General features: G+C 40.2%; 1 protein-coding gene across 10 annotated transcripts in view; it reads left to right on the plus strand.

Moving 5' to 3' along the window:
- The window catches only part of LOC118412562 (pro-neuregulin-2, membrane-bound isoform-like), a 72,892-nt gene that overhangs the window by 9,944 nt on the left and 39,515 nt on the right, over positions 1-23,433 (plus strand). The window lies entirely within an intron of this gene.

Here is a 23,433-nt window from a genome sequence, read left to right on the forward strand (position 1 = left end):
TTCCACGGATATCACAGAGCGACGGATTCCATTCTTACTCCCCTGTTACCCCTGTTGCATGATTGGGAGGGATTTGGCTGGCGTACCAGACATGATGACAAATTAATATAGTGACTGAAACAGTTTTGGCACAGTTGTGCATGGGTGGGGGGTGATTATGATTTTAATTAAGAAAGACCTGTTAATCCCCAGTTCAATGGAAATGCTGAGAAGGGAGTGGTCTCCAGGGACTTGTGTTCAGGGGATCGCTGGCAAGTACTGGCAAGTAGCTAATCTCCAAGCAGATCCTAGAATGGTATAAGATAGTACCAAACTGGCCAAGGAGTGTAGTCAGCCAAGTGGTGTCCATTTGCCATGTAGCAAAACACACTTCTAAGCCGGCTTCACTCCTTTGCCAGCTTTTGATACTATCTCATGCTACCGTAGGATCTGCTTGGAGATTACTAGAAGCAGCAATCTCAAAGCAGACCCTACGGTGCTATAAGATAGTATCAAAGCTGGCCAAGGCGTACAGCTGAACAAAGGGAGTCAAACGGGCACCGGGGTAGCCATACACTCCTAGGCCGGCTGCACTCCTTTGCCAGCATTTGATACTATCTTATGCTACCGTAGGATTAGATTGGATACCAGACCCCAACCTCATTTCTATGGTATCCGATAAATTTCTAATTCTATCGTATCCGATAGATTTCTGTTGTATAGGATAGATATTTTTGAGATCGGGTTGTTTGGGGATCTGGTAACCAGACTCGCATATAGGATCTGCTTGGAGAAGCAGCCTCTGTTGGTAACCGGAAGAGCGCAGTTCAAATTCAGGGAAGGGCATCTTGGTTGGGGCTGCTCCCGTCTTTTCAAAGGGTCGTAAAATGGTATCCGGTGTTCGAGGAGGTGCCATATGCACGTTAGCAACCCTTCCCTGTAAAAATATGCCTCAAGTTCCACTAGGTACTACAAGGTGAACAAGAAGAACTGGTTGTTTTGGATATGATTGCATAATGGTTATTGTCTGGATACTTTCATTCATGTACAATCAACTTTGTATCTTTCAAAAATGGCGTAGCAAAAAACCTTTCATATGTTGTGACAGAAGAAGTTAATGACTTGAACAAAATTTTCAAGGAAAAGGAAAATATAGCACAAGATGAAAGAGGCTGTTAGGTTAAAAAAATCTTTGCACCAAGATCAAGATTCAGATTTTTTACATGTGAATATGAAGGGAAGATGCCCACCTGCACATACCTGACACACTTATGTTATGCATGACATAATAATTTGGGCAGGTTTAATTTCCGTGTTGGCGCACCAATTTCCTTGTTCCCATATCTCCAACATCGCACCAGTGCTAGCTTCATCTCCTGTCTATTTGTGGAATTCGGACTCCCGCCAGACAATCGATGACAAGCATGCGGTTTCAGTTTTTTCAGTCGTGATTGAAAGAGGAGAGAAAATACAACTAGAACTAGTACTGGAGGAAAACTAAATAACTCTGTATGAATTTCTTGAGTGAAAAAAAATTAACAATCATTTTGTACTTCAATTGTGAGATATTTTTTGTTCTGCTTTGGATTTGTCCCCCTCCCATGCACAAAGTGGAATAACCCATTTGAAAACAAGGCTCAAGTTTTTGGTGCTCTTTACCAAAGTAAGTGGTGGAACGTGCCATTGTTTTCTTAGTGGGATGAAATGTTAAGTTATTATCACACAGGAATCTAATACAGGCTTTTTGTGGCTGACAGACAAAGAAGAAAAATGCTCAGGAAAAAAACACATCCTGTGAAACACATTCTTGACAAAGCGTGTTGTATGTCTTTTTGTTCAACGCTAAATGCAACGGTAGACTTTTGGATAGTGCATCATGCGTGCACTGTGTACAAAACACTGTATAGGAGGTGCAGAAAGACATCCTTGCACTAGAAAAATAAACGCTGTATTCTTTCAGGGAAATTTCCTTTCAATGTGGGTACGTTCGCAAAATAATCACCCCCTACACACGTGCCGGAAAGGCCTTGAATAGTACAACTGCATCTGTTGTTCTTGGGTTCCCACATACACAAGAAAGGCTGACTACTGATTCATCGTATATCTTGTTGACGTATGTTCTGTGTTTACAAACCTGTTTCCAAAGCTGGTTGAGAAGTTGTCAAAATACACGTTTGAATGCTATTATCAAGAATGTCTTTTCATTTACATGGCTGGATTAGATGGTGTCAGCATTCGGATCATTTGTATAGAAGAAGAGTAAGTTTAAAAACAAAGTCACAGACAAGAACTAGTTGTAGAAGTTTTAATTCAAATCTTAGCTGATAATTGATATTATTATTTTTTTGTTCAATGCCACCGATATTCTGGGAAGGTCTTCTTTCTTGTTTCTTCTTTCCTATAGCAGACTTCGGCCTGATCTATATAATATCTATCGGGTCTAACTGAAAGTTTCTTGGGGGCATGTTGGCTCTAGAGCCGAGGAGTTGGACTGTATACGTTCTGGAAACAGTCTAGCATCCTGGGTATTCATAGGTTTTTATGCATGATCATGAAAGAGAAACAAGTATGATGTAAGATTTTAGAATAAATCAGGCAATGTGCTTCTTCCTTCTTGGGAAAACTTCCTACAGCGATTGGGTGACGTTATCTTTTGCTTGATACCAATGAGTCATTTTTCTGTGAATTTCGAGACATAGAATCCACTGTTTTTCATTCTTTTCTCAGAAATGGTGTAAAGGTATACGGTAAATCCTAATAATAGTACTATGACGTGAGTTAATGCGTAGTGCTTCCTTGTGCCTTCAGCATACATTAACTTCCTGCATATGATGCTGTAATCAATGTTCACTACCGTACATGTTTGTATGTTGATCAATTGTAGATAGGTAACATCAACTCTCATTCTACCAGGTGCTATAATACCGCTTCATTTCAAAAAATAATGTTGTTAAAACTTATAGAGGCCTTCTAAAGATTGTCTTGATATGTAACTTGAAGTATATATACCTCAGGATTACTGATGCTGTAATGTTACTAGTCTGTGTAACACAAACTCTCTTGTCTGGGGCTGCTATAAGTGCGATTAATCAAGTACATTGGTACATATCTTTAAATCACTTTATAACTTCCACGGAAACAAATCATCCTTTTTTCCTCCACAATCCACCTAACAGGAGGAAGTTCCACGCTCAGAGCTTTTTTCCTAGAACAACATCGCTATGGAATAAGCTTCCACGGACTTGCTTCCCCACAGGGTACAGCCTGAAACTGTTTAAATTAAGGGTAAACAAACATCTCTCTTCACAATTCAGTAATGTAACCCAAAACGCTTGAGTGGCTCCACGAGCCTTGTTTTGCGGTGACATCTAAGTAAATAAAAAATAAATAAAAAAAAGTTTTCTCATGTGGCGGTATTATGGCATCTTGTGGAATTATGAGAGTCGACGTTAAACATGTGGCTACAAGTTGAAACAACTGTGGACCCCAGGCTATTATTAGACTGCAGGTGGCATGTATAACTAGTAGGAGATCTTCTTTGTGACAAGCAAAAGGTTGTGAGTTCTACGGTAATTTGACCTGTGACCTGCTCACCTGTGGGCGCGACTGTTTACCTGGTGTACACCTGGAATGCCAGGTATCCCGTGGGGCCCACGTGTCCCCAACCGCTTCCTACACCCTTCTGAACAGAAGGGTCGTTAACCACACGTATTTACATGTTACAGCCACAAACGGACACTTGTTTTTGTTTTAACTAGTTAAGCATGTCTTTTCTCCTTTGTGAGAGTGAATTTGTCAGTATGATATGCAGTTATATTTTTTTCCATGCATTGTAATACAGAGTCACTAGATATCACTTCAATTATTACAGCCGCAAACTGGACACTTGTTTTTGTTTTAACTAGTTAGCTCTTTAACTATGGTAGCATAAGATAGTACGAAAAGCTGGCAGAGGAGTGAAGCCGGCTTAGGAGTGTGTTTTGCTACCGGGGCAAATCATTAATGGACACCTTTTGGCTGACTACACTCCTTAGCCAGTTTATCTTATGCCATTATAGGATCTGCTTGGAGATTACTAGTTCACATGTCTTGTATCCTAAAGGGAGTGTGAATTTGTCAGTATGGTATGCAATTATATTTTGTCCATGTGGTATATTAAAGAGTCACTAGATATCACATAAATTATTACAGCCGCAAACTGGATATCTGTCTTTGTTTTAACTACATGTAGTTGAGCATGTCTTGTGATGTTTCTGGAGTCTCATTTGGGAGAGTGAATTTGTCAGTATGATATGCAATCATATTTTGTCCATGTATTGTATTATGGAATCACTAGATATCACTCAAATTATGAATTATTCATTTCAATTATCAGTGACACTACAGTATGGTTAATATAATTGTATCAAATTAAATCATTGTATATTTTCTCCAAAGGCCATGTGAAATGGTAAATATTAATGTTACACCATTCGCTTTCTAAACTACAACTGATTTGATAGATATTTTGTTTGGTGTCATACAGGCTATAACAGGGAACGGGTTTTCTGCGCGTTAAAAATCTGCGCGCGCGTTAAAAATCTGCGCGTTAAAAAATTAAGTTGTGCATTGATAAATTCTTAGTCAGAAAAATGTGACCCCATTATATGATTTTCCCTCTGCTACCTGAATTTTTGGTTTGAAAAGCCCCTAATTTTTTGGTCCCTCGGGAATAGGCTAATTTGCATATCCAGATGATATCAAAATCACTTGAATTTGACACAAATACATGGAAAAATTACTAATATGAGGCTTTGTGTTGTAAAATATAACTGCTTGAGGCTTTTCTCCATTCTACAAGCTTCATTTAATCTTTTCTCAAGCAGATTGTTTCACATGCAAATGTCAACCCTTGTTGCGCGTTAAAACTTAACATTTAAAAATCACTTTAAAACTCCTGGAATATTTACAGAAAGGGATATTGTACTCTAGAATGCAACAATATGATACTTAATTTCATTTTGTGTTATCATCTTCATGCTTTTAAGTTAAAAACGGCAAAAAAGTTTTCAAATCCCGAGGGAACCAGCTAATTTGCATATTTTAACGCGCAGGTTTTTAACGCGCAAGTTTTAACGCGCAAATTTTAACGCGCACAAAACCCCAACCCCTATAACAGAGATCTTGTCTGTTGATATTATGTTGACTTCTTTGATTTTGGAATCTTGAATTGTATTTTTTGTGTATTATGAAGAAAGCAAGACCTCTGACCTCCTCCAGCCTTGAAATCTTGAAAAAACGGCTTAGACCGAAGATGTATCAAAAAGGTTAGATAAAGGTCAACAAAGAAAAGAAAAGAAGACTGAACTTTTCTGACGTAGTGGAATCCTTATCTGTATCTCAGCGTTTCCGGTCTCCCGTGTTTCCTATGACTGGGTCGTGTTGTGTGGAAACTTGATCTCTGCTGGAAATACCGTAAATTGTTGCCGAATTCAACATCACCCTGAGACAAAGATGTGGGATCTTTCAAGTGAAACCACAGTCATGGTGTCCCTTTACCAAACACGTAAAAACTGTGATAGAAAATGTGTACGGAGTTCAAGCTTCTTATTTCTCTGATGCTCTTTTATCAACCTTACATATCGTCTGAATCAAATTGTAAATTCCAACACAAAAATTGCAATTTGCAACGGATCCACTGCTTACTGAGTCACGTATTTGCATAACGTGACATCACAGAAGCAGTGGTTGCTCATTTCTTGCCAAAGACTGGAGTTGGACAGTCAAAAAGTCCCATTTTTATGTTGGAAATTACAGTTCAACCTTTATTGAGTTGTATATCAACACAGATGAACTTTCAACTTGAACTTAATGCTAGTTCACCATTATCCGACTACAATCTATGTTCATTGTTTTTAAAATCAGTGTAATTAGTGATGTCAAGTCTACAGACGATAGTTCCAAACTGCAATATTCTGAAAATATTGCAATTTGAAACCACCGTCTGTCGACTGGATACCACGTTTTTTAAAGTAACGGATATTGGTTACCCTGCGGATAAATGTGAACTAACGTTACAGATCTATGTTGTTACATATAAGCTTAGCTGCAGTTCGAGGTTTTGATGCCCCTAAAGCCCCCACAAACATTTTATACTTTAATATACCAGAAAGCTTGTGTACCCAGGGTTTTCGTCAAAGCTTTTAAGTCCGAACCATAAGGTCAGAGGAATATGCTGAAGGTCATGGCTTTTACAGGTGCCTAGTTCAGAGAAAGGTAATGCTCATGTTTTTTATGATTAGAATTTACTGTATTAACTGTATGTACTAAAGAGAGTCGGTCTGCCCTTTGATGTTATGCTGATGGAAATTGCTTGTTAGCAGACAGAAAATTTGCCTTGGCGGTAAAAAAAGTCTGAGCTTTATGCAGCTGGCTTCATGACAGGAAATTGATGAAAATGTACTTTTGCAAGGGTAAAATGACTACAAAATTGTACAAGAGTCAACAACATTGGCTCCCAAACAATGAGTAGTAGTAGGAGGACAGAAATATTGTTCAAAGTTGTAGACAGCCCTGGCTAGTAAGGAAATCTGCAAGCTTATATAATATAAACAAAAGTTGTGCTTCTACAGTAACTAGGCAGGCCTACGTTACCCATTATACACATACATGTACTGCATTTTTTAGGAAAGGTCATTTACATTGACATTTATTTACACCTGTTTTATATGATTTCAAGACAATGTTTCATAGAATCCTAAGATCATATTCACTGTGTCTTACAGTACTTGCTGGTTTAGGTAAAGGTAGTCTCATAGCGAGACTATTTGAGGCTGTAGGGGCAGTGGGCTGTTATCCATAATCTCCAAGCAGATCCTACGGTAGCATTAGATAGTATCAAAAGCTGGCAGGGGAGTGAAGCCGGCTTAGGAGTGTGTTTTGCTACCGGGGCTATATGGCAAATGTACACCTCTTGGCTGACTATCTCCTGGCCAGTTTGGTACTATGTTATGCCATTGTAGGATCTGCTTGGAGATAAGTTATCCACTGTGTCTAGGACACTGCACTGTATGGGAGGTGGAGCCCATCCCTCTCCTCCCACTGCATTTTACCTCCCCAACTTAAGTCAGGTGCCCATTTTTACACCTGGGTAGAGTGGAGAAAGTCTTACACTGGTATGCTTTTGTTGTAACAAATATACATTATGTATGAAAGAGTTTATTACCATTTTGTGCATCACCTTGGACATGCATGTATGCTTGGAATTTGAGATAACAGGTGTGCTTGTTTTATACCTGTCTATTGTCAGGTAAGGTGTGTTCTGACACCCGAAGAATGTAAGCTATTCGTAACAAAAAGAATCGGCATTTTAATTCGTTATGACTCAGAATTTGTTAGTAGATAATACTCTGTCCGTAATAAAACACACATGCTTCTAAGTTGTATCATTGTTCCATTTTCAGATTAACCTAATACTGTAGTAAGTAAAGACTTATTAAAGTTCAAAAAGAAGGGTTGGCTTACTGTTTTCTGATATTGCAACAAAAAAAAATACATATTCTTAGCTGCCCCAATTCCCCCCCCCCCCCTCCCTTTTCTCATGTTGTGTAGGTCATGCCGTATTAAACGGAGTCGTTTGGGGTTACAGGCACAAAAGTAAATGCTGATTTTAAATCCTCTGATTCAATCACCTGGAGTAAAGTTTAACCAAAGGTAAACCTGTATTTTAGACGTTACATTTCTTGCATAAGGACGTCGTCTCCTTTGATCAAAGTTTGAACCTTTGTTTATTATGTTGGTCAAGGTCTCGAGTTGTGTGAGCTTTGGTGAGAGTGGAGGAAAACAGCCATGTTGACATTCTGTGAGATAATTACTGGTAAGTGGGTGGGCCAGGTATGCCCAGATCAAAGCACGGCCGCGTGGGCTCCACTCTGATGTTGGCGGGCCATGGTAACACACCTACTCGTGTGTTTATCATAGCTTTTAGGTCTGTACGAGTTGACTTGACCGCGTGGACCCCGAAATGCTTCTCTTAACATCGGGGTTGCAAGGGTTGAGCTGACGCTGAGAGTGTCTCGTTTCTTTTTTGTTGTTTTTTACGCCTTTGGTTCAAAGACCGGGGTAATTCTTACAAGTATTGGTTTCAGGTGAAGTAAAAAGACCTAATGTTTCAGTTACGATAAAGAAAAATACTGTGCAGACTTTTGCAGTTCAGCGTCTGTGTATTTCTCTGTGTCTGTATAGGAAATTTGTCTTTTGCTCGTTGTATCGACTATTCAACTCCCTGCCTTGTGTCTAGCGTTCGTTTTCCATATGTGCGGCTTCACAGAGGAACAAAGAATTGACTCCGCCCGAAGCACAGACAAAAGCCATTCATATAATAGGTATTTAAAGAGGGCTATTACTGAAAGGAAGATTAAGCGGCGCAGTTGTGCTTAATTGCCGTGCCTATTGCGAAGGATCGTTTTACTCCGATGCGAAAGTATGTCAATACTTCGCCTTCATTTCAAGCCGTCTCTTATTCATGTTGGGAAACTTGTAAGCATCTATTAGCTCCCCCTGATTTATGTATGGGCTCTTTTGAAGTACACACATGTCTGCAGAAGCTGTCATTATCGCAGCAGTCCTTTTCTAGGGGCCAAGGGAAGGCAGTTTGGCAGTCGTTCGTACTTCTGATTCACTCCCAAATGTTTGTAAATTCTTTGGCTGGTAGTTGTGCCACAGTTAATTGAAACAAGGGGCATACAAATGTCACAATAATTCCTGTCTTTGATTAAAGCTATCGTTCTTGACTGACGTAGGACATGGTTTGCTGTATCCTGTCGTATTGATTATTACAGAAGTTAAGTTAACAAAATACTGTTATTCATCCGGAAGTGAAAATCCACATCTATTTGCATTCTTTCTTTTACAATACTGACTGGGTCATTTATTGTTGGGAAAAATGGTAATTGCTGGTCCTCAGTTTCATGTCTTTCTTAGTAAGTATAAACAATATTTTCATATCCTCATTCTGTAAAATTGTAGGATTCTGTAACTTAGTGTAAGTGTAAATACATGGATTTTGTTTGAAAATTTAAACCAGATGAGTGTTCTACTGGGTACTTAGCACAAGTACAGATCAATTATTTACCTTTTATGTTATATAATTATTTTCAAGTTGCAGGGCTCCCTTGGAAATCAGTTTTTCAAAAATTGAAGGGACTACCCTACAAGATAAATGAATAAAAAAAAAAAGATACTCAAATGCCAACTGTTAATCAATCCCTGAGAACATTTGCACCTGTGATATTGTCGCTTCTATGAATATATTGTATGGAGACAATGTGCCAACTTGTGACAGTGTGTCGGAAGTAGAGCACACACAAAGACGGGTGGTAGACGCCCACTTGGTATTCCAGCTGAGGTTTTGGCGCAGTGCTATTGGGCACAGCTGGCACTTAGGGCGGGTAATGGAACGGAGTCGTTTCTGGAAATTGCAGCAAATTTGCGAGAAAGGAGGGACAAGAGTGTTCGGGCATGCTTTGTACGGGGACTACAGACGCACGCACACATCACACGCAAGGAGGTTTAAGTCTGGGGAAAATGAATAACAGTAGTCTAAATTCAATCTAAGGCTATGTAGGATTGGGAAGTGCTTAACGAATATGATATTTGTCTACAATGGATTCTTTTGTAAATGTGAAAAGTCCCAGAAGAGCCAAAAAATCCCATAACCGCCTTTTGTAGAAAAGTCACCAAAGAATTCTTCCCACAGCGACTAAATCGTAAATGAATCATGCTTTGTTTATTGAAAAAAAAAGAAAAAAAGCAGTACAGTAAATTGTTCAAGTTGACTCCAGTTTTTGAAAGGATTTGGCAAAGTTTCCTGGGAGTTGAAACAAGGACATACATTTGTAATGCAGGTGACTCACTCTAACTGTGACAAAATCCAGCAACTTCCATGTTTTGTGTCTGGTTTACTGTATGGTGGGGTCTGCTGGGCATCCCTTGAGAGCAAAAGTTTGTATCACAGTACAGAAGGAAGCTAGCAGGTGCCTCTTTCCACCAATTCTTAATCACCGACACCTCTCTGACTAAGGCCCACTTTACATTACGCTTTTCGCGTTAGCGGTAAATTTCCCGTTATCGGGACGCCGCTATCGGCACCTCTTTAGACACACCGCCCGGAAATCTGACAGGACACCCGCGGCGCGCGGTGGAATGTAAAATCTTGGTGAAAGTCTACCCGTAAAGATAGCAGTTTTTTTTAGCTGCACGTTGTTATATTGAACAAACGTTAATTTTTTGTTTGCATACCGCTACCAAGTGATTGAAAATTCAAATACGTGACTTGCATGAGAAATACAAGTCCCTGACTACGTTGTTGTTTCGCTGACACTTCCGGTAACTTCGACCACAAAATTTTCGATAAAAAAGCACTTAAAAACCCTTTCAAAGCGAACTGTTTGATAGAAGATCCCTTTCTTTCAGTGATGACCTGCTAAATTATGGCTACGTACTGAAATAACCGTGAATATACGCACAATTCCTGCAGGTATAATAACTACCTCGTACGTAAAAACTCAAGCTGCCAGCAGTTCATGTGGCGGGAATTTCCCCACCAATGTCATAGCAACGGCCACCACTGTCATAGCAACGGCCAATCGGAGACGCGTAATGGGATTACTTCATACAAAATTTGCAGAGATAGCGGCTTCTGGTTTCGGTACAACGTAACGATGTATTGCAGGAGAAAATATTCGGAATCGAACTTGTGTATTTTTTTACAGGTCTTCCACGAAAATTGTGCAAAAGTAGGTCGTCCAAAAATGTGAGAATGAGACTATTTTTCGCTGACATCCCGCCTGCTTTGAAGGTTGACTGCAGACCCGATTGACGTAAGAGCCTGCGTAGGTGGCCATTACGGAAAAGGCAGGCCGTGAAAACTATTTTTTCTGCGTAGTTCGGGTTGATTTTTGGGTTGACATTCATTCTACTAGTATATAAAAAAGTAACTATCGGGAGACTGTTTTCTTATCACTGTATTCTTACCCAGCGTTATGAACATGATCGCTGCTGGCAATTTTCCTCCAATGTTTTGCAAATCTGAGTTTCTGTACCCACCATTTTTTCGCGCCATATGCTAATAAGCGCGCGCTTTATGCTAAACGTCTAAACCCTGACTCCCGCTAACGCGAGCCCGACGTGTTCGCTTTATACGCAGTTTGGCGTTGACGGGGACTCCCGCTGAGCCTACGGCCGTACGCTTCGGAGTGGACGGGAGAAAATTTGACGATAGCGGGACTACGTTAACGGGAACTCTCTTTACACGGGGCTCCCGCTAACGCAGTCCCGCTAACGCCAGTCCCGCTAACGCGAAAAGCGTAATGTAAAGTGGGCCTAAAAGTCTGGCTTTTTTCTGGAGATTGTCATCTCAAGGACAGGTGGAAAACCTGGTTTCTGTTACTTCTGAGAATGAGCAGATTATGTCATTTGGCACCTGCAGGGTTGTCTCCAGTATAGTCCTTCTGTACATGGACAGAAGTTTGCTTGTTCGGACCCAAAAAAATTTGCCCTGTCCGTCAAAAATATCTGAACTTCACAACATAAAACTAATGAAAATTTATTGTTTCTCAATTTGACATATCTAAGAATAGAAATCAACAACAAACAATGTGTAGGATGGAAGGAAAGACAGTTCTTGAGGTTCTAGTTCCTAAATCATGTTGATCTGCCAGGTCTGCGTTGGTTTTTCCAACTCAGAGAACCAACAAATTGAAATTGAATAAGTGTGGCGTAAAAGGCTCTTTTGTATTTGATTTTATTTTAAATGTCACTTTTTGGGTCACTTCCCTGCTACCAACGGTCTCACCTGTAAAAAACAATTCCAGAGAAACTCCGACCTCTCCTCTAGCCTTAACCTTCTACTGTAATTTAGTGAAGAAAAGTTCACAGACCCTGTCTCGTTACCCGCAAGGGAGCGCGAACCCACAGACCCAGAAAATTGCCTGTTCTGTTGTTGCCTGCAGTTCCTGGCCCACCAGGGGCCTGCCTTCATTGATCCTTAGTGCACAGGTAATTGAAAAAGGTGGTGCTCTAGGAGCAGAGGTTACCTGTGTATTAATAAAGCCAACATGATTGACATAGACCATATTTGTTACACCTTGCGCTCCGTTGTCGGACCAGCATAAAAGTACAAGAATGGTAGATTTTATTGATGCCAATATTATGCAGTCATGACTTTAATGTATGGATAAGAATATAAAAGGAACTTCTGGTTTATTGATTACACCCTAAGCACATTGCACAAGCACACAGTTATATAGAGTTTACATCAAAATGCAAAAGAAAAATTGTTAGTTGTGTTAGCTGGATGGGATATGTACACTAACCTTAGTTTACAAAAGGATGATTGGGCAATTCAATTGCCCCATATAATGTCACCAATGTAGCAATTGATGAATGGTCAGATTCAAGTTTCCTCCAAGTTGTCTGTTCTTATCTTTTCCTCTTTCTTTACTTTTTGCTTTGTTCGGGTAAAACATGTACCTTAGCATGGACTGACCCCTGGCCAATTTCCCGATTTTTTGTGCCGAATTCTATGATCCCTGCTGAAAGGCCTGGTGGAGGCTAGTAGCATGGAGTCTGTTGAAACCTGTGTGTCCTTACTGCATGCCTTAGGATAGGACTGGCACACTTTGACAGGTACTTACAGACTTCATCTGTCACACCAGTAGGAGGAGCAGTAATCAGGACATCCTGGAATACCTGGTGGAGGCTAGTAGCATGGAGTCTCTTGAGTTGAAACCTGTGTGTCCTTGCCACCTTAGGACTGGCACACGTTGACAGGTACTTGCAGACTTCATCCTTCACACCAGGAGGAGGAGCAGTAATCAGGACATCCTGGAATACCTGGTGGAGGCTAGTAGCATGGAGTCTCTTGAGTTGAAACCTGTGTGTCCTTGCCACCTTAGGACTGGCACACTTTGACAGGTACTTGCAGACTTCATCCTTCACACCAGGAGGAGGAGCAGTAATCAGGACATCCTGGTCCCCCGCTGGGCTGGGGTTAGAGAGGCGCTGGTGCAGATGATTGTTTCCTGAAACATCCAATCCTTCTACAGTACAACAGAAACACTCACAAGTCTCTGCACAGTTTTTCCCCACATCTGTGAAGCTGACAGCTTGTACAGCTTTTTTCTGTGTCTAGCTGGGAATTTTCTACAAGGCTTATTAGGCCATGTAGCTGTATTTTGTAGTTTGTGATACAAGTACTACTGTACTGTGTTACTGCTCGTGCACCACTCTGCTTTGCTCAGTGTGTCAAGGACAAGTTGTGTTGCTCCCAAACGGATGCGGGACTCTTTGCATGATGCGAGATTGAGTGCGTGGTGGCTGGGTACTTCTACCATGATGAGGGGAGCGAGGAATTTTGAAGAAAGGGGCTGGAACAATACATAGGAATACTCCGAATAGGAAAATCAGTTATCTTCAATACAAGCCTAAGCAAAGCTGTAATGTTCTACTAGCTATCAAAAAGTAATGATTCAAAACCTTGAGTTTGGCAAACGTAACATTTTTATTTACACCCACAATACAGTAAGTTTGAAAAAAACGTGTTTTTTTTTACTGCGTGTAGCTGTGCACACTGTACCATAAGTCTGAAGTCAGCGCTAGAGGCTGATAGATATTAATCACAACCAACTCTTTAACCTCCCCTCACTGACCCCGGAGCAAGTTTCAATAGACCCAACAGAGCAGAGCAGATGCCATCTGCTCCTCAAGTACTGAGGTAATAAGAGGCTCATTTGGGGGTTTATGAAGGAACGTAAATCTTCCATCATGTACATTTTGTAATGCTGGAGACTATTTTTGATTGGGGCTGTTGTAAAGCAACATTGGTGGTAAGACTAAGAGTTTTCTATTGTAATAAAGTCCATGTATTATTTAACAATAGATTCTACCTAAATCCTTTTTGATGAAGTTAAACTATCAAAAATGTAAGGAGTCAAGGTTAAGTGCAAATGTGTTCAATCCATGAAATAACAGTGGCACATCACTGAAGGAACATCATGTAATGAAGTAGAAAAATGGATGTACAATGTACAGTGCATCAACAGCCCCGATTTCAGATAGGATTCGGATTCTGTTCTTGTAAGTGCCAATTTTTCTTTTCTTTATGAAGTCGAGCTCAGAACATTTTCTATAGTAGAGTTCTCGATATCTCCTCGCAGGCCTCACCTCTGCAGAAGTTATGAGGTGTAAAAATGGTGTCTGCTATAAAGTTAATTGGCTGTCTGCACAGTGACTACAGTTGGGAGCTGCGGTAGCCACAGGCCCTTTTACACGGCTGGCTGGCTGTCTCCTCCCGAAAGGTCACTCTCAAGATAGGAGTCGAGGTCATAGAAGGTCGTCGTCGATCAGGATTAAGAATGTACGTCGTACATCATAGAAAAAGTATGGCCGAGGAACGTTCTGTATGAAAAAATACTGTAGCATGCATGTAGCATTAGTTCACCTTTATGTGCGGGGTAACCCATATCCGTTGCTGTCAGAGTTGGGTATTTATGCATATTAAGTCAACGGATGAGAGTTTCAAACTATAATATTTTGAACATATTACAACTTGAAACCACGGTCTGTCCAGATGATATCCCTTAATACCATGTTGGTAAACATAACGAATATAGGTTACCCTGCAGATGAAGGTAAACTAGCATTAAGTATATAGAGGTTTTTGCAAACTCACAACGTGAAAAAAAGTTTTTGTTCTGTCTTCTGCCTGCCAAGCATTTTAGGGCTACTTGTACTCACAATACAGTTATGGACTTATGGTTATGTATGGGATGCAACTGTTCTATCCGTCTGTAGCACCCTTCCCAAGTCTCTAGTAGGTGGTTTCTGATTGCTGTAAATTCATTACAGTACCAGTTTGTGACTATAGACTGAGTATAGTGCTACTGTGAACTCAAACCACCTTGAAATCGCGCGGTCACTCCATTTTCTCCTTACTTTAAAATTAGATCACAGTACCAGTCATTATAGCTATGCTGTTCAAGGTTTTTATAACAATATCTTTAGGTCAGCTCCAAGGAGATGATACTAGAAATTCCAAGAGTATATCTTTTTAGCATTGCGCATACAGTGTGACATATTTAGGTATAGAAAAATATTACGTTTGAAGTTTGCACACCTATGCTAGAATTTCACCTCATTTTTACCACTGCACTGAACATGCATGCAGTACTTCCTTCGTGTGACCTCAGGTGAAATATGTGTAAAATGCGGTTGGACAGCATGCGGTTAATGACCTGAGACTTGGCCGCCAAGTGTGAAAACTCCATCCTGATTCATCATGCAAGGTTGCCTGCACCTTAGGGGGGCATGGAGGGGTCTTCATATCCCAGTAGCTAGATGTAAATGATAAGGTGAAGGTATACTTTTTTTAAGCAGCTTGTGGTAGATGTAGAAAAGTTTTGATGAGGCTTGCATTTGTTTGCTGTATGCCTGAATTTTGAAATTTCTATATAAGAAAAGGGGCACTTTTGTTGATCAAGACCAAGTGCTATTCTGCTAGGCCTGTGTATCTGTAGATACACTGTACCAGTACCCAAACCATACCTGTAAATTTGTTTAACAGGTGCAGGTACCTGTACCTAAACCCTTATAGTTATACCTGTACTGTACCTGAATTTTGAATTTGAAATCAGAATCATTGGGCAACTGAATGTATTTTCTTTGACTATACAAAGATATTATAAGATTTATATCTAAATACACTCAAGGCAAGTCACTGATAGCATGAGCTTAGTTTGACCTGGTATTTTTATGAGTCTATTTCTGTATTTTAATGACGGATTTCATGATGACAGCTCTGAGTCTGATATAGGAAACATGTATGACAAAGATTTGGGCCAAGATTAGCATTGATAATTGACATTTTCTTATCAAACATGATCCACTGTCAAGCTGGATGGGTGAGCCAGCCTTGGGGATAAGGATATCCTAATCTCAAGGGATTGTTTTATTTAGAGATTGAATTGTAGAAAGTAGGTACTGAGGGACGTAAATAAAATGTATGCATTGCTAGCCTTGTCTGTTAGGCTAAGAGATCAATACGGAAAGTTCATTCCTTTTGAATGCAACGTTTTAGAAAGTGTAGCTATATTGTTATTAAGTCGTACATACAATGCATGTTTGGTACATTCTGGGATGTCCCAAGTAGTTTTCAGTCTGCTCGGATTAAGGCTGTACCAATTTAATTTGTTGGTTCTTGGGTTTAAAATAAAAAATAAAAAGAATACGCTCAACACAACAGGAAAAAAACATAATGACAACAAAGCCAGAGAACCAGGTTTACGCCTTGGTGTACTCAGTTTTATGGAGTGAATACAGTCACATTCAAGTTTTCCTTCCTGCTCTATGCTTTTATGATGTCTGCTTGCTACATTTTTATTTCAAGAAATCTGAGAACCAAGGAAATTGATTGGTGTGGCCTAAAGAAGACTCTGAAGCCTTCCGAATATGCCAATCTGGGGTATTATGTCTGGGTCTAGTCATTCCCCCCAGTCTGCCAACTTTGATGTCATGGTGATGGGTGGTGGTGTGGGGGAGAGGTCGCAGTGTTCGCATTCCCCGCTACCTTGTAACAAGTCAACAACACGGGGACAGCCTGTTCCGTAAGCCTGTGTGAACATGCATTAAGATGAGGGTCTGCATGCTCTTTTCCGTAAGGTGTAGGCAGCCTATTTTTATTTCCCATATCTCGGAGGGGTAAAAAACATCTTACCTACGTAATTCGTAGCGAGGCGACAAATTTAGTGTAATTGCCTTTCTTGAGGGGGTTCTTCTGAATTCAGCGCAAAGCGTTGTCGGAACCCCCCATGCAGACCCTCTAAGATTTGTGTGATTGTGTGTGGACTGCTTTGCAAGAAATGTGACAGCCTTGTCCCTGCTCATACTTAACTACCTAACCAAGAAGGTTGTCTATTTAGTAGTGTTTGTTTGAACATGTGTAATGTATGTACAGTGTATGGATGAACAGCATACAAAATGTACGTGTAACTCAAGAAGCTATGTAGGGATTGTTGTGATGTTTGGTATGTGGCTAGGTCTTGCCCTATCGAAGAAATCATTAGGTTTTGGGCCCTCTGGCAGCTTTTGTTGGTATTGCAAGAGAACTTCTGGACAAGCGCTGGTTATAATTTTCGGGTGGTAACGTTAAGAACATTATAGATAGTTCTTTATTTATTGATCTTGTAGGGTAGTCCCTTCGGTCTAGCAGACTGATTTCCGAGGGAGCCCTGTGACAATTTAATCAACATGAACATTGAACAATAATCATTGTTTTACTTGTCTGACTGGTTGGTTATTCAAAATGTTCGCTTTAGTATTTTCTTTCTGTGTGCTATTTTGCTTCTCAGCCAAACTGATGATTCTGAAACAACTTAACAGAGGCCAGAGAGGTTTGATGGGATTGGTTTTAGCACACTTCAAAGGCCAGCGGGCAGACAGAGACAGGCCAGGTAGAACACCCCTATTTAAATCCGACCAGAGGACAGTGGTGACCATGTCAGCTGCTGTGTCGAAGTGTGTAACTATGAAAAGTCTGTTTGACACAATGACAGGACATGTGTTAGTTACATCATAGGGCATTTATGTGTAAAACCCAATACATCGACCAGTGCAGGTTATGGTGCAGGTAGACACCAGAAATACCTGCATAGCTCCAATTTTACCTGCACTAACCTGCATATACAGGTGGTACAGTATTTTGAGCCCAGACACCCCTATTTAAATCCGACCAGCAGAGAGTGCTGACCAGGTTAGCTGCTGTATGGAAGTGTGTAACTCTAAAGAGTCTGTTTGACAAGGACATGTGTTACAGCTGTGCTCTTATGTGGTTATCATCACTCTGATTAGTTTGCTTATCAGCATCAGCTGAAAGGAAGGGGAAACGATTCATCACAGGTATCAGCCCCGCTGACAAGCCAGCTCAAGATCTCCTCTGTGTTTCACAACCAGGAGGCTTTGATGTGCAGTGTGTGGGCTTCGAACCCCTAACCACCGCTTCTTAGCAGAGTTCCTGTTTTTGTGTACAAAATGTAAGTGTGTACGGGTTCGCGTCACCTTCAAAGGGGGGCTGGTCTGGTAAATGTCGCTGTTTTGCCAAACTGTGAATCGTCGGTTTGGAAGAGTTACCTTTCATCTAAGTCCACGCCAAGCCTGTTTGTTTTTTTATGTTGGAGAAATCTGTATATTTTGACTAACAGCTTTCTTGTGTTTGAATTCCCTCCCAGTTTGTTGTAGATACATAGTACATTGATGTGGGATTGTTTCCGCAAATAGACAGAGGGACTAGAGAGTGGGTTGAGTTGTGACATACATAGTTATTCATAGTTATTCATAGCTGTACTGCTAGCCTCTAACAGACTCCGCGGATAGGTGGTCTAATAGTAGAAATTACACAGAGTCAATAGTACACTAGTACTAGTAGTAGTAGTCGGACGGTCAGAGGAGTTATTTCCTCACCATGCCGACTCTGCTGTCATATTCCCTCACTGACGTTTTCTTGTGACTTTTCAGTAGTTAGTCATAATTCTGAGTTTCGTCAGATTTGGTATATCTTCCATTAATGGATTTTTATTGCCAAAGAAATGAATATCTAATCGTGTCAGGTACATACAGATATGCCTTCTGTAGATGTATAGTCACCTGGGTCCATTTGTCGTCGTGTTTTATTAATTCGACTGCCATGTAGGCAAGTCTGCTCAACTTGCTACCGGGTATTATGGACTAGCTTTCTAATCAAAGCTGTTTCCAGGCTTCTGACTGAATGATGACGTTGTCGTTTGATTTGTGATCTGAATATTGATTTGAAAGAACATTCTGGTGGTAATGCTAATCCTGCTTTTGTTCTCTTTGTTGGGAAGAACACATGGCAATGTGTTCAGTTCTTTGTGTCCTTGTCACTTATTGTGAGTTACACATCCGGCCCTAGGGGCGTATGTATCATACAGTATCTTCCCACACAGCTTTCCAAGCTCCCGAAGGTGAAATGTCAAAGAAAAAATATTATCTAACCTAATTTTAAGACATCTGTACATGCGTTTATGATAATAAAAATATATTTAAGCTGACCAAAACATAGGTTAAGGATGTCTACTTTTGTCCTGAAAAGCTGGTAAGGTTTATCAGACCCTTTGAGCACAGCGAAGACTGGTGAAATGTCAAAGAAAAAAGATTATCTAGCCTTGTATTTTAAAACAACTGTACATGTATGTATGAAATGGTATAAGTATATTTATCTGAACAAAACACAGGTTAAGGATGTCTACTTTAGTCCTGAAATGTTGGTAAAGTTTAATAGACATTATTAGCACATACAGTAGTACTGAAATCATTTGCTGATGCAAGACTCCGGATCTAGACAGTTCTTGCCAAGTTTTTCGGGCGTAGACAGTCCCCTCTGATCTGGAAACCCCCAGCCCTTAAACTTTTTAAAGTTTTTTGTCCGAATCCTGTTCTTTTTTGCCCTTTGTCCTTTTCACATGCCAGTCAGCCTGTGTGTTGGCATCTGCCACACAAAAAGAGTCTCTGGCCAGGACATGCAGCCGTTTTGTAAGGTCTGTGACATCTACCAGAGAGAGGTTACAGCATCAATACAGGCTGTGAGAAATACATTAGTTCTGCTCTCCCACACTGCACAGCATTCCAGCCCACACAGGAAACTGTAGGGTAAAGAGCAGGTTTGTTCTGTGACCACTGGAAAATTTGGGGAACCCCCCATTGAATGAGATCTCCCGATTCTGTAACCCACCAAGAAGGCAAGAAACAAAGTTCTTTTGCCTTGCCGTTAGAGTCTATTCCAGGACACTGCATGGGGTTTTCAATAATATTTTCGAATTATTGCCATGTAATTGTAAATTATGATGAATATTGATGTCTATTTGTCCTTACTTGACTCTCCAATATCAGCAATGCTGCCCGAGAGTCTGTTTAGTGTAGTTTGTCACATTTGCTGATAAATACATAAATAGGATATTGATAAATATTTAGAAAAAAAGAAATATAGGAGTACCATGATTGTTTTAGAAATTGTTTCCATAGTTCACAAACATTTCTTAAGTTGCCATCGAAAGGAATGATTTTTAGAATAAGTTTCAAATATAAATTGGTTTGTTTCAACTTTACAAGAATTTCAAAATGACATTAAATGCACTTATGATATTACTAATGATATTGTAAAAGTTTCTAGCTCTTCCTCTACAGAACTATGATTCTGTATCAATGATCATGTAACAGCGAGGAACTCTAAATAGGAGCATGTAGAAACATGTTGTACACAGAATAATTGCCCGACCTCCCTGGAGGGGATATGAGGCAGACCATAGAAAATTGACTATTCACTGACTGCCCCACAGATTTCACAGCACATATATCAACAGGAAGACTTGTGCAAGACAAATAGGGGAGGATTTTGTCACTGAAGTTTAGTGTGTAACTGGATATTGCATAGAAAACATGTAATGTTAAGGCTAGTTCATCTTTATCTGTGGGGTACATGTTTATCCATTTTGTAAAACACAGTATTTAGGGATATCAAGTTGATGGAGAGTGGTTACAAGTTGCAATATCTCAGTTTGAAACCACTGTCCATTGACTTGATATCCCTAAATACCCTTTAAAAGCAACTGACATACTCACATAGGATACACTGGGAATAAAGGTTAATTCTATGTCAACATTTTTGTCTTTCGCCGCGCTTCCGCGGCGAAAGGCAATCAGACCGATATTAGATTTCTGTCCGGCGTCCGGCGTCCGTCCGTCCGGGTCGACCATGCCATACCGTGCTAGCGAGATATTCTACCCTGCAGATTCGACGGTATGTAACGTTATGACATACGTATCGGCCTACCATGAATGTGCTGCTTGGTTTGCGGTCCATGCCATATCGTGCTAGCGAGATATTCTACCCTGCAGATTCGACGGTATGTAACGTTATGACATACGTATCGGCCTACCATGAATGTGCTGCTTGGTTTATGCATGGCTTATAAGCAGGAATTTGCAGAGACGGATGTGAACGGTGAGGATTTCTTCGTAAGATTGTATACAATTTATAAACTAACATGTTCGCTGTTTGGTTATAATAAAACAGACATTGTAGAGAACAGTTTGACATGTCATTTACTTTGTTTTATGGAAAATCACCGCTACAAAATCTAGAATTGTGTAAGATGCGTGCGCCGCATCTGACATGGTGTGGGAGGGGGGCGTATTCGGAAATTTCTTACTCTAAGAAATTTCAGGCTATTTTCGTGTAACAAACTTCTTTCAGCAAAATAGTAGCCCTCGGATGCGTTGAAAATAGAATTACCCACATCTAATTTATAATTTCGAAAGGGAAGATTCTGACCGAGCTCGACGGGGTGAGTTTGAAGCGTGACGTCACGACTCCGTCAAGTAAAAGCATAATTGCGTTACTAAAAGAAACGAAACGTTCCATTAAATATACCACGGACCTGTTTTAGTTTAAAATATCTACCTTTCACATGATCTTGCCATTAAAAAAAAATATTTCCATTACTGTATATGCCATGTTAATATTTTATGTTGTTTATGGTGACAATACTTTGTTCTTTCAGAAATTCAGGACACATCTACTGATTAATTTGATTACTACAGTGCACTTTGATAAAACCACTACCTTACTAAACAGTTATATAACCTAGCACTTGACCAAACTGTGCCAGAGCTGCCAACGTTGCAGACTTGGCACCCACGCTTGACCAAACTATGCCAAACAATTTTACCTAAAAACAATATAAGTAAGCGAAAGACTAGCTTTTTTCAGAAGCTCTTGTTTCTCAACCTACACAATGTACACAAGACCACACAAAATTCCTCACATGTGAAGTTATGTCTATTAGCCTAGAGATGTTCGCCTGTGTACATCCCCCTCCCACACTCTTTCAAGGTCTTTTGTGCTGTAAATTCTCTTATCAACAAGCCCAATTAGACCAGCCAGTTGTACTTTGTCTTCTGCCAGTCTTATCTGCATCAAAAGGATCTTATCAAGACAGGAGCAAGACAAGTAATCACTTCCCTAAAGGCAAACACTCAGGACACTTCCCCCCATTGCCTGGATGTGGTTATGTCTGTATCTGTATCTGTATCTATATAGCCAGCTGTATAACCGTCCTTCGTCCTTCGGCGTAACACTCCAGCTTCGTAGGCACACAATGCGGCAGCAGCTGGTTATATTACACTGAACGACCCTTTACACCTACATTTTGCACATCTATATCTCTGCATGTGTTCTTTAAAACTATACGATAGTTCTGATATTATGTGTATTTTCTATACAACAAGTTCAGAACAATCATAATATACCCTATCATATTGCATATCCATATACTTAAAGTATAGATGCAACGTGATTTTTGGTCTGGAGAATAATTATCATTGATAAAATTTGTGCTGTAGAGATTAAAAGAACGTTTAGCAAACTGTCGGTCTGACAAGAGAATTGCTCCAACAATTTTAAACTGCCACTGGACATACTCTTTTATGCTCCACCCTTCAAAGCCCGTAGTTGGGATAACTACAGAGTGATACTGGTGTCTGTAGAACTCTTTTCTGCTTGATATGTTGATAGTTGTTTCCTGATGTTTATGTTTGGGGCACAGGTGCACTACGATGTTTATTGAATGTGGTTTGAGCACTACTGGTCTGTCTTGCATCAATGTCTAACGGACAGGAAGAGAGCTTACTCTACAATGTGACGAGTTCCGATGGCAACATTATGGCTAAACAATTGCTTTTAGGTGTAGCTACTGTTGTACTTATGGATACCAACTTAAACTGTCAGCTTTTTATAAAAAATCTTTAAGTGAAAACTTTTTGCCTATTTCTTGCCCTTAAGCTAAGCCAGACTTAGCTAGAGTGTCACACAAAATATAAAAGATTATTGTACAAAAAATTATAATAGAGCAACAACTTTGCTTTAGATGTGTTGTTCATTTATTTTCCAAGCAGAAATAAATAAATAAAAATTATAAATTGTCATGTGCTGTCAATGTTTTACTGCCCGCGTGTTGTGCAAAGGTCAAGGTTAATTATTATAGAACCAGTGGAAGCAAACCGCATGAAATAACAACATCGACCACCAGCCCTCTTCACGTTAGTACTATGTAACACTAGCACTGTAGGGTGAGTCAACAAGCCTGAAGTGGTCAAAGGTGCTTTTGAGGGACCCTCCCATGCCAGTTTGCTTGCCCATCTGTCTTGGTTTCTTACACAGGGAGGAGGAACATGTTTAAACTTGCCCACCTCACATCAAAGGGCCGCACACATACCTGGAGCGCTCCACATACCTGATTATGAATGGAGCAGTGTGTACCATTTTGTTCTGCATTGACAAGGATTAAAAGAAATGTTGCAGTGTTTTCTTTTTTTTCTGCCCCTTTTGTTGAGTGATGGAGTGAGTTT

Source organism: Branchiostoma floridae, chromosome 3, assembly GCF_000003815.2.
Source record: "Branchiostoma floridae strain S238N-H82 chromosome 3, Bfl_VNyyK, whole genome shotgun sequence".
Classification (NCBI taxonomy): Eukaryota; Metazoa; Chordata; class Leptocardii; order Amphioxiformes; family Branchiostomatidae; genus Branchiostoma; species Branchiostoma floridae.